The 15,571-nt window shown below is 47.6% G+C and overlaps 1 long non-coding RNA gene across 1 annotated transcript in view; it reads left to right on the top strand.

The window, feature by feature from the left end:
- Positions 1–15,571, top strand: part of LOC146865914 (uncharacterized) — a 36,407-nt gene that overhangs the window by 14,258 nt on the left and 6,578 nt on the right. Inside the window, exon 2 of the long non-coding RNA XR_014976724.1 lies at positions 7,760–7,883. This is a non-coding gene — a long non-coding RNA (uncharacterized LOC146865914). The remainder of the gene's footprint in view (positions 1–7,759; positions 7,884–15,571) is intronic.

Here is a 15,571-nt window from a genome sequence, read left to right as displayed (position 1 = left end):
TGTGTTTTATTAACCTTAACTCGGGCAATAGCATAGCACACCACCACAACATGAAGGCCTCAACATGCCAGGCCAACATGCAATGGACATTCCAAAGGCGAAATGGGTTACATCACCCATTTCACAATACCAGGTGATGGCTGGCATTATTTCCTGTGCCCACGCGCAGCACTGCTGCGTTCCCTGGGCACACTGTCCTCACTGGCGGTCTGTCCTGTGGCAGCGCTGTGCCGTTCGCTGCGCCTCCTGGACTCAGTTATCGGGGGCGTGATGCTACTGCGGCTAGTTGCCTCTTCACTATCCCCCCATCACCTGCATCTGTAGTGGCTATTTGGTTTGTTTGTAGCACTTCCAGTGCACTGGTCACTGTGACCAGCCCCCTTGCCACGCCACGGCTGCAGTGGGCCACCTCCTCCTGCATGGCCACCGAGCGCCTGCAGAGCACAGAGGTGGCAGTGGAGAGCCGGTTCACTGCCTTAGTGTAGTTGTTCAATTTCTGCCGGTCCCTGCGCCTCGCCAAGCAATCCTCATCCATTTTGCTGCCCAGCCTCCTCACTGCCTATGATATGTCCCTCATGCCCTCAGCCACAGTATTGTTCATGCTGTTCATGCCCTCCTTGATTTCCAGCATGTGTGTATTCATGTGGACCATCTGCCGTTGCACTGATCTGATTGCTATGCCTTGCAGGTGCTGCACCTTGAGCATATTCCCCTCAAGACCGGCGAATACACTTGGATCCTCGCCCTGGGCAACAGGGCTGGCTGCCCTTGCTCTGCGGTGTCTGACACCTGTGTGGGCGTGCTCGGTGGGGGACTGTGTGCCTGCACTGTTGTCATCCCCTGCCAGCGTGGAATGTTGGCCTTCCATGCTGTCCTCCTCGGACACCTCCATCAGCTGGAGGCTAGCCACTGTATGCCTCCTGGCTCTCGGTGGTGGTGGTGGTGGTGGTGTGGTGTGCTCTGCAGGCGACAAGACCTCCTCCTCCTGTGTTTTCTCTCTCCTTGGTGCCTTTCCTGTGTCCCCTTCTGCAGCCCTGCACGATGGCTCGCCTGTGGAGACAGAATGTACATTTGCTCACTTGTCTGGCAGCATTTGCGTAATAATAAATTTCATGACTGCCAATTAAACTGACTGTCCTCTGCTTGCTAATTGCTGATGTGTGTCACATTGCTGGTTTTTAGTAAAACATGTACTGGAGTTGGAATCATACTGCCTCATTGGGGATTGGGGTTAGGGAGTGGGGGGCACAGCATGCTGTGCATGCATCTTACCTTGCCTTTTGCCAGCTCTGGCTGAGCTGTTTGCATCCCCAATCCCACTCACACTCTCCAGCTGGAGGGTGGACGCCACCAGGAGATCCAGGGCAGTTGGTGCAGGTGCTGTGGCTCTCCCTCCACCTGTCTGCTTGGCATGCTTCATTCTCTCTGCCAACCTCTCCTTTGCACGCTTCCTGAGGTCATACCAGCGTTTTTTAAGTTCAATGGAGCGCTGGGTTACACCTATGGCATTAATCCTTTCCTGGATAACCAGCCATATCTGCCTCTTCTGTGATTCAGGGACGTGCAGGGAATTTTTTCCAAACAGTTTATCATGGTCCTTTGTAACCTCCTCAATCAGGACCTTCAGCTCCCTATCACTGAATTTGTGTTTCCTTTTGCGCTCTCCTGCCTCCTTTTCCTTATCCTGATTGTCCATTTCTGGTCTGGGATGTCAGCAAAAACTTGGAAAAGTTACTCCTGGGTTGTTTGCTGTGATCCCTGCCTCTCCAACAGCTTCAGGATCAGTGCAGCTGCATGGGTGTGGCCACTTCCTGGTTGTGTGGTCATGAGGAAGCACAGGATTGGCTGATTCAACAATTGGGGTTTTTTCAAAATACCGGATTCACTAATTACCGAATCAGTATTAAGGAATCGATAATACCGATTCGGTAATGGGGATTCAGAATTGTTTTTTATAAATTTTTACTGAATCGGTAATTTTTACAGATTTTTACCGAATCGGTAATTTTTACAGATTTTTATTTTTTATATCTACATCTGAAATACCGAGTTCTTAATTACGAATCTGTAAAATTCGCTATTAAGGACTCGGTATTTCGGTTTTACCTACATCTGGCCCTATATTAGTTATATAAGTGCTGTACTGTGTATATTCCTTATTGCAAAGGTGCGTGTATGACTGTTTAAATGTCTGTAGTCTAAGACTATGCGATATGAATGATTCGGTTTCAGCACAGAAAAAAGAGGATTATTCAATTGAGTCACAGGGTTCAATTACTCCCTGGTACTCCAACTAGAGTATTTCTATAACAGGTACTTTAGCATCCCGTTTAATAGGGTATTGTGGTTGCACTTGTGGGCTGGATCTTATGGGTATAATGTGATAAGGAGAGTCCTTATCCCAGCTGACATGCAATATAAATCTGGGCCAGTGCAAGAGCCCATTCAGCTGCATAAACGTGTGACTTCATCAGGGACAAATGCATAGAAAGTCTGAAGTATGATATCCTCACCTTGCAGAGATGTTTGGACACACTGCGGGGGCCAATCGACCTCTGCTAAAAGAATGTCATATGATAAAGTTGACTTTTCACAGAGTATTACTTTAATGGTGCGCGGTATGTACCCCTCAATTTGTATGTCCAAATTATATAATCTGTCTGGATGATCCATGCGCCTGTCTGGGGTTTCTTCTGTAACAAAGTTATCGGTTCCTTTCGCTGCCAGAAACTCCTGGAGATTCTGGCACACTATAGTGACCTCTGCCATGCTGTCAAGGAAAGTCATTACCACCTCCTGTTCAGGAGGGGAGTTCTCAGCATTTGTGGCATATTTTGCTGTTAGAGCCACACCTTTCTTTTTCTGAAATTGGGGCTTTAATTGAGGCGGGTTTCCTCATTTTTAATCTTCACCTCAGACGAGTGTTGTGAGTCCCTCTTCGGGTTCACATACTCTTCCTGTTTGCAGTCAGAATGCCCTCCTCTCTCGTATTGCATGACAGATATGTTCTCAAAGGAACGAGAAGGGCGAGTATCAGAAAACTGATACCTTTCTGGTGCTTTTTTTTGCGTGTGATCAGTCAAATTATAGTCTCTCTCAGAGGGATCCGGTGGCTCAGAATCTCCACGAGGTTTACCTTTCTGTTTAGGTTTGGATTTGTTCCATTGTTTTTTAACAAACTCAAGGTTCTGCTTGCAGTGTCTTTGTCAAATCTAGATTTGCTACGCTGCGGTTTGGTAGGTCTGGTTCCCAAATTATTGCATCCTAAAGAAGTATAGACATTCGTAATAATAATAGGTAGGTTCCGTTCTTGGTTGACTTGTGCAACTTGTGTGGCAGATAGACAGAGAAGCTGTTTTGCTTTTAATGTTAGACAGAATCATTGCAGACACTACCAGAAATTTTCCAATTAGTCTCTTTCCCATATCCAGGGCAGCAGCTGCCCTGTGTTGTTCTATATTTGGTTTAACACCTCCTCCAGCAAGAGTGACATAGACATAGTACCATGACAAATGGTATACACAGCAACAAAGACTGTGCCCTATGTGGCAGAGTTACCTATTCCAGGAACCATTTCATGGGATAAGCACATAGTCGATATTCTGTGCTTGTCTTTTTTTATATATATATCTTAGAGTTTGTGGCAGACATTTACAATAATCCGTATGTATCCTTCGTCTTCATGGATTGGTGAATGACAAATCTGCGTACACAGTAATTCTGTACTTGTCTTGTGGTACCATAGGGGGAAACACAGCTTCAATCTGATCGATTTTTGTGGGAGATCCAAAAAGGAATTTCTTCACTATCTGGGGAAATCCTGTCCATAATTGAATGAAGAATCACAGGACCTATTGTTGGCACTGCAGACAACTGGGCTTGCCCTACCAGGCAAGCCCTTGCTGGGACTGCCAGCAAGGTGCACAACACATATTGAGTCAAGAGTCTCTATAGTCTAACTGGACCATTGTATAATTGTTGTAGTTCTTGAGCATTGAGATTCACCAAATTAGGGAATGGTGTATTACCAGCTAATGCTGGCAAGGTAGCCCCTTTATTACAAAGGTGACTTGTGCATACTGGACCCGAGTACAGGTACAAGAGTGTCTCGGATCCAATTTTGATATTCCCATTGTGATAAAGGTATTTCTAAGAGCACTTATGCTCTATATACATTTTGTGGGTAAACAGTGTATTCATGAAATGTGTTTGTAGTAGCATACACAGCTGGAAAATTGACCCAAGAGTAAAAGACTTCTAAGCGATAGTAATCATGGGCTTCAACCACGAAGATAAAGTCACCACCTGCATTAGTAAGGCCATGTACAGTGACACAAATATAGGTAATCCTTTTAAAAGTCCAAGCTTGAACAACCAACAGACAAAATTTGGTGCTACCTAAACATACTCTTGATGATATATCCTCAACATCAGTGACGTCTCCGGTGGTAGGTGTGAGTAGTAAGGCCACAGACAAGCACTACTCAGGCGACCCGCTGAATAAGTACCAGAACATCATCGGTAGTGCCGTGGTGCAGTGATTCTGATTGGAAACAGAAATGTACCATGGGATACAGTAAGTCAGAATGTAGGGACTGAGTCTCACTACTACCTTAGTAACTGTAGGCCCAAATGTGACTAGGTCACTGTTAGAAATGGGGGTCTCTAGTTGGCAATGGCTGGCCACTGTCCAAGTAGGGACCCTTCTTCCTAATATAATTAAACAACAAAAGAGTGTATCCTGAAATGGAATAAGAACTAGCAAAAAAGGTGATTCACTGTGTTTTAAAAGAACCCTCACTCACCAACCTAGTTGGTGACATGCTTCATCATTGGGTTCCCACCAGAGAGGCCGAGTGCCTCTCCGGTGTGCTGCGATGAAAAGAAATGGTGCCCTGCGAGGGAGCGACGATCCTGATGCGATGAAAATGGCGAACGCTCGGCGTCCGCGCTGTGATGTCGTGAAGCGATGAACTCGATGCGATTATCTTTGGTTAGCGAGCACTTGGAGGCCCGCAAACATGCGATGCGGTGATCTCCGGTAGCAAGCACTCAGCGGCAGCAGCGCGATGATTTTACTTACGCTCTTCAGCTGCGGCGACTCGCTAACAGGCGTTAGCAATGATTTTCAGCACTCTCTTCTCCACAGTAGAACTAGAGGCCCGGGAACCCACAGGAGCCTCACCTGCAGATAGAAATCCTCGCTGGAAGGAAACAGGAGGCTGGTGGTGGAGTCTAATGTGCCTGAGACTCCTGCAGGAGGCTATAGCTCTCTTCTAGCCCTTGGGTGATTGCTGTAGCAAGATAAAATAAAAGTTATTTCAAAGTCCTTTTCCTCTTCTTAGTCCAGTAATAACCACTGCAGGCCAGTCCAAGAAACGGCACACAAGCACAGTCCTCTCCTGCAGATTCCTTCAGTTACACGGACAGAGGTTCTTCTTGTTGTCCAGGAGCAATACCAATTGTAGGGGTTTCAGCACAGATATTTATACCCCAAAAGTCTTGGTTCTCAGAAGCTACAAGTCACTGAACCCAGCCAGAACCAGTTCTGCCCAGCCTTGGAGCACTTTGTTTACCAGGCTGCATCCTTCCTTTCAGAAAGAGGGGCTCTGCCATCAGACGCACAGTGGGAGGTGGAGCCAGCATTCACCTTGCCAGGCACAGCCCTATTCAGGTCCAGGAGCTACCCCTCCCCATACTCCAATGCAAATCTCTCTATTCAACCCAGGTCTGACTCAGCCTACCCTGTCCCTCCAAAACCAGACAGCCAATACACATAACAGCAGAGCACACTGGAAGGCTTAGGTAAGAAAATACCTACTTTCTAAAAGTGGTATTTTCAAACACAGAATATAAAAATAAACTTCACTAAAAGATGTACTTTAATATTCTGAGCTCAGGCATACTAAATTTGTTTTTCTACCGTGTTCTGTGGGTCAGTTAGGACTATAGAATGTAATAGCCAAACTGCTCATTCTGGTCTATAGGGAACAGGTAGCCTTACAGTAGTGAAAAACAAAATTGGGTTTAATTCATTACCAGGACATTCTACACACATCAGAGCATGTCCTACCTTACACATACAATGCACCCTACCATAGGGGTGGCTTACATGATGCCAAGGGAAGGTTCAGGGGATGGGAAGTGGGTGCACTTCATAGCCAAGATGGCAGTTCTAAACTGCACGCAGACACTGCAGAGGCAGGTCTGAGACACACTTTACAAGCTGCTTCTGTGGGTGGCGCAAACCAGCGCTGCAGGCCCACCAGCAGCATTTGGTTTACCAGCCCTGGGCACAAACAGGATACGCTACTAGGGACTAACAGGCAAACCAAATAAGCCAATCATGGATATACCAATTCACATGTCATCTTTACACAGGGAGCATTCGCGCTGTGGCACTGAATGGCAGTGGCACAGCGCCCAGAGCATCTATTACCAGCAAAAACAGAGGAGACAACAGCGAAAAATGGAAGGGAGACCCACGCTAATTGTGCCAGGTCTAACACTCACATTGCCTCACCTGCACTCCTAATCTTTCAGAGTAACAGTTGATTTTGGCAAACCTAGAACATGAACCTCTAGTCCCCAAGGGAACCGTGGCAGCAATTCATCACCTTTCTTTCTCACTCATGCATGTCCGTAGTAAACAGAAGAAAGACACGAAAGAAGTTTACAATATATTTAATGAAAGTAAAGAAAGTATCATAGTCTAGTTTGAAGCATGTTTGCTGCGATTAGAAAACAAATACAACTAAGAAAAGTAACTAACATTACTAACAGACTGTATACTTTGAACAGCCTGAAAATGACAACTAATACATCTATCTTAGCCTACCCTCAATATGTGAGGACAGGGATATATTAGTGATGTATGGGACTAGCGCTGAACCTCATTTCTGGTGTGTGTGGTTAGGTGGGGTCGCATAGTAGATATTAACTCGTTTCACGCAAGGCTGTTGCCTCTGTTCCAAAACCTGTTCCTCTGCTGGGATTCTCCCCTCTAACCTCAGAGGAGTTGAGACAGTTTTTATTATACAAACTGTTCTGTTAGAAAACCTGCAGATGTGCTACCATGTTATGTCTAGAAACATAGGGAGATGTTACTGACTGGGCACAGGAAAAACAGTATATTATGTTGTTCAACCTTGTACGAAATGTTCAGACTGAATCCCAGGAACAGTCGCTAAATAACAAACAACATGCATAGCGTTGTAAGATAATATTATGTCACAAAAACAAAGGTAATGTGTGTGACTGTTCAAAGCAAAGGCAGCCTAAAGCTGCTTCTACGTGTAACCAAGGGAGAACCAAAGTAGGCCCAGAAGGAGAAATACTACAATTTTTGTATCCCAGATTTTTCAGAAATTTGATTAAAAAATAAGACACTACGCATTAATGTCAGAGGTGGACCGCATTGTCTGTGCTAAAGGAGAATTAATTTAACCCAGTAGATTGAGAAGCTCTTTACAGAACACAAGGACAGAGATAATTCTGTCACTTATTATTTTTCTTTGGAACAAAATCTGAGTTGTAGTTTCTATATCATCACCATTTATTTGCTGTAAAATTGCTATTTCCTTACTGATTGAATATACAGACATTTGACTTAGTCAAGCTCGGGTAGAAATAGCTTTGAGTAGCTTTCGCTAGATAGACTTAAGGGGAGCAAGGGAGTCAAAGTATTTGTCACAAATTTAGGGCTGTAGATAAGGCGATTTACCTCCCTGAAACTGACTGCGCCCTTCTTCTGTAACAGGGCCAATATGACAAGACTGGAAGTTAGGCAACCCTGCCAAGACCAGAACTTCCTTGGGACTAGCGGGCATCTAGAAGAAGAGACGGGGTGGACTCGGGGAGAGAGGAGAACGGAGAGCTGGAAGGTGAGTGTCCAACAAGAGTCGCAGCGGGAGACTACCAGCTATAGGTTTTCTTCCCAAGGCCTGGGGAACCGGAGATGTTGAGATGAGAGGAACCGGTGGAGTTGAGATGGGTGGAACTGGAGGTCTATAAGAACTCGGCGACACCTAGAGAACTGAGGACGGATCCTGTCTGCCAGTTGAGTTCAACTCCTAGCCACGTTCCAGGAGGAATGTGGCTCAGTCAGGGGTGTGAAAGGTTCCTAAGTAGTGCTGGCAAGCAGGAGGGAAAGCCACAAACAGGAGGTGGGTGGGAATACAAGGGGATACTATAATTTCTTGTAAAAAGAACGGGTGGGGCTGAAGTCAGTGCTACCCCTGTCTTTAAGAATATTTCTTGATTTTTATTTTTTTATTTCATCTTCATTCAACTATATCGCCGGCCTTATTTAATTTTGAGTACCTTTTTGTTAACCTCACTTTTTTTGGGACAGATCACACAAAAGAAATCACTAAACTAACCTTTGCAATTCAGAATATAAAGACATTTATAATAGTGATTTACCAAACCTCTCCTTTCTGTCAAGGGTACCGGTGAACAGGAACTTCCAGGGCCATGCAGAAGAAAAGAAGAGAACTGTCAATCTCAAACTTCTGTTTTTTTGGTTTTTTTAGATTTTGAAATAAAAGATGTTGGACCAAAGCCCTAAACGTCTGATTTTGCATTAAATTCCCTAGCAAGATCACAGTAATCTATTACTTTATCCGAAAACATTAGAAGGGTGAGATTAGTAGTGATTCAAACCCCCCACCCCCCCACATCCTGAAACCCAAGTTCTTACAAGAACAAATGTATCTGGTTTCTTTAGAAACAGTACATTTCGAGTTGACAGTCATACTTTATCGCCTGATCGGTATCCTGTTTCTTTTTTATGATGATGATAACCCAGAACGTGTATCTGCTTTGTGCTTGCAGGAGAAATCTGTGAATCTTTTTTGCTTTTCTTGTATTTGTTGAACATACAATGTGACTGAAGGTATTAAACTAATTATATTTTGCAATGGTATACTGGTTGGATGGAAAACATAGGATACATAAAAAGGACAGATTTTAAGGAAAGAGTGATAGGCATCTATTGTAGACAAATTCTGCAGTCACAAAATAATCAACCAAAGATTCTCCTCCAGAAGCTGAGATGGAAGAAAAAGAAAAACCAGTGCAAATATGTTTGGCTCAAGTTCGTCTCTTGGATGAAGAAGTAACTAAAAGGACTGTGTATGTTTTGTGGCAGTAAAGAATATTTTGGGCCTGATTATGATGTCGGTGGGATTGCCATCGACAGGCCTTCACTAGCGGTCCCTCCGACAGACAGTCCTTTGCTCTGAACACCGCATTATGATGTAGGCCGTCGGACAGAAACCATCAGGGGAAAGATCACCGCCTTCACCAGGATCTACGATCCCACCTGGGTGGTGGCGGTTGGAATCATATCTCTTGAATGGCGTGGTGCCGAACAGACACTGCCATTGGGATTACGATGTCCCTTTCCGACAGCCTTTTCATGCCAGTCTAATCACCATGAAAAGGCTGTCAGAAAGGGACTTTGTAGGCCCCAAACAGGGCCTCTGCCCCTAGTGACCCCCTACAAAGTGACCTTGAGGGCACATGTAGAGCCCCCACACACATTCATGCACTGTGAGTCATACACCAGATGTTGCATGGCACAAGGTGCATGGATGTGTACAAAGTGTGTTTTTACATTGCAGCTTCTGCTGCAGCCCTTTTCCTGGGTGGCAGCACAAGCCACCATGTAAAAAAGCACTTTCAGTCTGCCACCATGGTGGTCCTATCGCAATTGGGCGGTCGTAACACCGCCTGCTTGTCGGGCGGTCTCCTGACTGCCATGATATCGGGCAGCAGTCCAACTACCCACTATCAAAATAAGGCCCTTAATTTGGGGCTGCCCAGTACATCCGACTCGGCGCTTGGAGAATAACGCCACCTGTCTTTAAGGCAGAGAAAAGTAAAATGTGTACAGACTACACTGTTGCAAAAAGCTGAACGAGAGCCAGCATTCGTTTTATGATGAGCAGTTCTGCAAATGGGTGATCAGGTTATCAAAACTTGGTAACAGTTGACTTTGGAGTTGACTCTAGAGCTTCAAAGATATATATAAATAAAATTTGGGCTTATCAACATTTCACTCCATTCAGAAAGAGTGATAATCATTATGTGGAGGAAGTGGTTAATGGAACTCCTCTATCTTCAACCTCGTAAACTGTGAAACTTTATTTCATTCTGTGTCCCTTATAGGAAGAGTACAGGAAGAAATCATCCTGAATCACACCAGAGACTGCCAGAGTTTCATATTTCAAATTATTAGAGATTTCTCCAGGAATAGCAGTGGGTAGAACTCCCCTAGGATTTTGTTTCCTACCAGAATGCTGTGATGCCAGAATATCAACAAGGTTCATAGATGTGGAGTTAGGAATAGTAACTTGATACTTCCCTATATGACCTTACAATCCCAATATAGTGGTAGTTAATATTCTGGATACAGTATTTTTACAGATCGATTTTTGCATCACTGACTGTTCAGTGAAGGCCAAATCATCCCTCAGCTCTAGTTCCATCATGGACTTTAAGTTTCAGGAGCCAGTCCAGAGATTATGCAGCACAATCCATGTTCCTGCTTTTCCCTTAAGCCTATGTTTTTTCCTTTACTGACCAGTAGCGCTCCATCAGAAGTCAGGCTGGAGGCTTAGACTGAGAGTGCTTCTTGTACTGTAGGGACTGTAGCAGAACTATCGTCTGAGAGGTAGGACATCCAGACTGAAAGTCTCTCATGGTGCTGTTGATAAAGGATGGTGTACAACCTGCCTTGATAAGCCCATCACCGTTCAGCTAAGTCTGAGGAAGCATAAGTTTAACCGCTCAATGACTGTGTCTATCTTTGTCTCAGTTTCTGGCAATCATTGAGAGCTATGTTGCAGTGAATCTTCACTGAAACACTGAGCCCACTGGATTCCTCCCAATAATTGGGTCCCCCTGTTTTGATACAAGAGCAACATTGTGTTCTACGGAATAGGATGTCTGAATTTAAAATCATTACTTGTCTAACTGAGATAAAGGAGCTTAACCTGACTTTGTGGAAGAAACCAAGACACATGCCAGTGAAGGCTGGCTCCAGAAAATACTTGCCAAAAGAGGGCAAGAAAAAATGACGACTTGAGAAGCTCTGGCATCAGTCAATGGTGATGGTTCCAAATGCATGTAAATATGTGTGTATACGTATTGGGGGTAGAGGGCTGTGCTGAGCATGACCAATATATGTTAGGTGTTTGGACAACATATTGATTTTCAAAGTATCAGGAGGCAGAAATATCAGAAATGAAATGTTGTAAGACACAAATATTGTAATGCACAAATCTTGGCAAGAATATCGTTTTCGAGGTAAGTAACATCATTGTAAATAATAGAGATGCTTTTAATATTGTTTTCACTAATATAGTGGTTAAAAATATTGTTTTTTTATTATTTTAATGTGTTTTAGTTGATATATTATTTATATGTGTTATTATTGTTTCTATAAATGTTGTTAATTGTTTTTAAATTATAGCTTCTATTTTAAAGTGATTTAGAATGTTTTATTAATTTTTAATATTAATTTATATCAATCAATCAACCATTTGTAGAGCGCACTACATACCCGTGAGGGTCTGAAGGCGCTGGGAGGGCGCTACTGATCGAACAGCCAGGTCTTGAGTAGCCTCCTGAAGGTCAGCAGGTCTTGGGTCTGTCGTAGGATCAGTGGGAGGGTGTTCCAGGTCTTGGCGGCGAGGTGGGAGAAAGATCTCCCGCCGGTGGTTGTTCTTTGGATGTGCGGGACGGTGGCGAGTGCGAGGTCGGCAGAGCGGAGCTGGCGGTTGGGGATGTAGAAGGAAAGTTGTCTGTTGAGGTAGGCTGGGCCGGTCTTGTGGAGTGCCTTGTGTGCGTGGATGAGGAGCTTGAAGGATATCCTCTTGTTGACGGCCAGCCAGTGCAGGTTCCTCAGGTGGGGGGTGATGTGGCTGTGGCGTGGTATGTCTAGGATCAGTCGTGCCGAGGCGTTTTGGATTCGTTGCAGTCGTTTGAGCTTGGTCGGGGCTCCCACGTAGAGTGTGTTTCCGTAGTTGAGTCTGCTGCTGACGAGGGCCTGGGTGACTGTTCTTCTTGTATCTGTCGGGATCCACCTGTAGATCTTGCGGAGCATTCGGAGGGTGTTGAAGCAGGAGGAGGAGATGGCGTTGACTTGCTTGGTCATGGAGAGCGTTGAGTCGAGGATGATTCCCAGGTTGCGTGCGTGGTCAGTGGGTGTCGGGGCTGCCCCCAGTGCCGCCGGCCACCAGGAGTCGCCCCAAGCTGAGGGTTGGAATCGAGGATGAGGACCTCCGTTTTGTCCCTGTTCAGCTTCAGTCGGCTGATCTTCATCCAGTCGGTGATGGCCTTCATTCCTTCGTGGAGGTTGGCTTTTGCGGTGATGGGGTCCGTGGTGAGGGAGAGGATAGGTTGAGTGTTGTCGGCGTAGGAGATTATGTTGAGGTTATGCTGTCGGGCGACATGTGCGAGCGGGCCATGTAAAGGTTGAACAGTGTCGGGCTGAGGGAAGATCCCTGTGGGTACGCCACAGATGATCTCGGAGGCTTTGGATCGGAATGGGGGAGGCGGACGCTCTGGGTTCTGCCGGAGAGGAAGGAGGTGGTGCATTCCAGAGCTTTGTCTCGGATCCCTACGGCGTGGAGGCGTGCGCGTAGTGTGTGGTGGCAGACGGTGTTGAAGGCGGTGGAGAGGTCCAGGAGGATGAGGGCTGCGATCTCACTGTTGTCCGGCAGGGTCCTGATGTAGTCGGTGGCGGCGACAAGGGCGGTCTCAGTGCTGTGGTTGCTGCGGAACCCTGACTGGGAAGGGTCCAGGATTCTGTTTTCTTCGAGGTATCGGGTTAGCTGTCTGACTATCTTCTCGATGACCTTGGCCGGGAACGGGAGCAGAGATGGGCCGGAAGTTCTTGAGGTCTCTAGGGTCTGCCTTGGGTTTTTTGAGTAGGGCGTTGATCTCGGCGTGTTTCCAGCTTTCTGGGAAGGTCGCGGTTTCGAGGGAGAGATTGATGACGCTGCGCTGGTGGGGTGCGATGGAGCTTCTGGCTTTGTTGAAGATGTGGTGCTGGAATGGGTCTGACGGGGAGCCGGAGTGGATTGTGCTCATGGTCTTGATGGTGTTATCGATGCTCACGCTGGCCCAGGCTAGCAGGGGGTCGTGGTCGATGGTGTGCGGATAGACTGTTGTGTTGCTATCTGTTGGGGCTGTCTGGGTGTTGAAGCTGTCGTGGATGTCTGCTATCTTGCGGTGGAAAAAAAGTGGCGAGGGAGTCGCACAGGGCTTGCGACGGCGGGATGTCGTTGGTGTTGGAGCTGGGGTTGGAGAGTTCCTTCACGATGTTGAAGAGCTACTTGCTGTTGTGTGCGTTGTTGTCGAGGCGGTCTTTGAAGGAGGTCCTCTTGGCAGTCCTGATGAGGTGATGTTGGTTGCGGGTTGCGTCCTTGTTGGCTGCGTGGCTGTCCGGAGTTTGTTCGCTGTGCCATTTCTTCTCTAGTTTCCGGCAGGTTCGCTTGGAGGCTAGGAGATCTGGGGTGAACCAGCTGGCCCTCTTGCTGGTGACTCTGTTGGGGGGTTTCTTCAGTGGGGCGAGGGTGTTGGCGCAGTCGTCGATCCAGCGTCTGAGGCTGTGGGCAGTGTCGTCGGTGTTGGAGGGTTCAGTGGGTGGGCTGAGAGCGAGGTTTGCGTGTAGTTGGTCTTCATTGATTTTGCTTCAGCAGCCGCGAGTGATCTGTTGGGTGCGGTGGTGGGTTTCTGGAAGGTGAAGTGGATGCAGCGGTGGTCATTCCAGAAGAGTTCGGTGGTGTGGCTGAAGGAGACATGGAGGCTTGAGGAGAAGACTTGGTTGAGCGTGTGTCCAGCGGAGTGGGTAGGCGTTGTGACGAGTTGCCTCAGTCCAAGGTTGGCGAGGTTATCGATCAGGGTTGTCTAGTTGCTGTCGTTGTTGTTCTCAAGGTGAAAGTTCAGGACTCCGAGGAGGATGTAGTCGGTGGAGGTCAGGGCGTGAATGCTGATGAAGTCGGCGATGGAGTCGCTGAACTGGGTTCAGGGTCTGGGGGGGTCTGTAGACGAGGGTGCCTCTGAGGGTGGAGTTGGGGTCTGTGTGGATCTGGACATGCATGTGTTCGGCGGTGCTGAGAGTTTCGTCGGTGCTGGTCGAGACCCTGATGCTGTTCTTGTGGACGATGGCGATTCCTCCTCCGACTCCATTGGTGCGGTCTCTGCGGGTGATCTTGTAGCCGTCTGGGATGGCTATGGCGATGTCGGGTGCAGAGGAGTCGTTCATCCAAGTCTGTCAGGAAAACGACGTCTGGGGATGATGTCGAGCAGGTCCCAGAGCTTGACGGCGTGTGTGCGTGCGGAGCGGGTGTTCAGTAGGATGCATAGAAGGTGGTTGAGATCTTTCTTGGCGGGTTGTTCGGCGGCACTGAGGCCGGTGTAGCAGTAGTTCCGGCAGGTGAAGGGACCGTGTGAGCAGCCTTGAAGCAGGTGTGGGTCCGTCCGGGGTTGAGAGCATGGAGTGTGCTGGCATCGTGGCAGCGGTGGTCGTCGTGGCGTGTGCGGGGACCAGGGGTTCTGGCGCTGGGCGCGGTCAGGGCGCGGACGGGCTTGCCTAAGGCATGCAATTGGCGCGCCAGCGGCGCGGCCGCCATACATGGGGAGGTGGGAGGGAGGAGCAGCTGGGAGGTGGCAGGCAGGGGCAGCGAATGGGCAGTGAGGGGTCGGGACTGCAGGGGACGCAGCGGCGGGAATGGAAGCGGCGAGGGCACCGAAGGCAACCGGGCACAAATCAGGGGGCAGCGAGGGGGAACAGAAGGCAAAAGAGGGCACAGAATGAAAGGGTACAAATCAGGGGGCAGCGAGGGGGAACAGAAGGCAAAAGAGGGCACAGAATGAAGGGGCAACGAGGGGAACAGAAGGCAAGAAAAACGGGCACAGAAAGAATGCATTACAACAAACAATTGATGGACGGAATGCTGACAATGCAGACATTCTCCCCCAGTCAAGAGATCTGGGTTAAATCCATTGTTCTTTTGCCCACTACACCACCCCAGTTTAGACATGGCCATATGCAAATCAGTCTTGACCCTGTGCCTCATGGGAACAGTCCAGCCCGAACTGCCAAGCCATGTCTTCACTGGACCGGAATCAAGCATCCTAGGACCGGTTTCTGGCTATCAGCCGTCATCAGCCAGGATAGCTTGACTCCAGTGGCGTAGTGAGCACGGGTCCCACGTCTGGGAATACCCATCCCACTTAGGGCGAAAAGCGTTACAACAAACAATTGATGGACGGAATGCTGACAATGCAGACATTCTCCCCCAGTCAAGAGATCTGGGTTAAATCCATCGTTCTTTTGCCCACTACACCACCCCAGTTTAGACATGGCCATATGCAAATCAGTCTTGACCCTGTGCCTCATGGGAACAGTCCAGCCCGAACTGCCAAGCCATGTCTTCACCGGACCGGAATCAAGCATCCTAGGACCGGTTTCTGGCTATCAGCCGTCATCAGCCAGGATAGCTTTATGGGTATTCCCAGACGTGGGACCCATGCTCACTACGCTACTGGAGTCAAG

The sequence above is a fragment of the Triturus cristatus genome, chromosome 2_1 (genome assembly GCF_964204655.1).
Source record: "Triturus cristatus chromosome 2_1, aTriCri1.1, whole genome shotgun sequence".
Classification (NCBI taxonomy): domain Eukaryota; kingdom Metazoa; phylum Chordata; class Amphibia; order Caudata; family Salamandridae; genus Triturus; species Triturus cristatus.
Note: the sequence above shows the minus strand (reverse complement) of the source record. Positions and strands in the feature narration are given on the sequence as shown.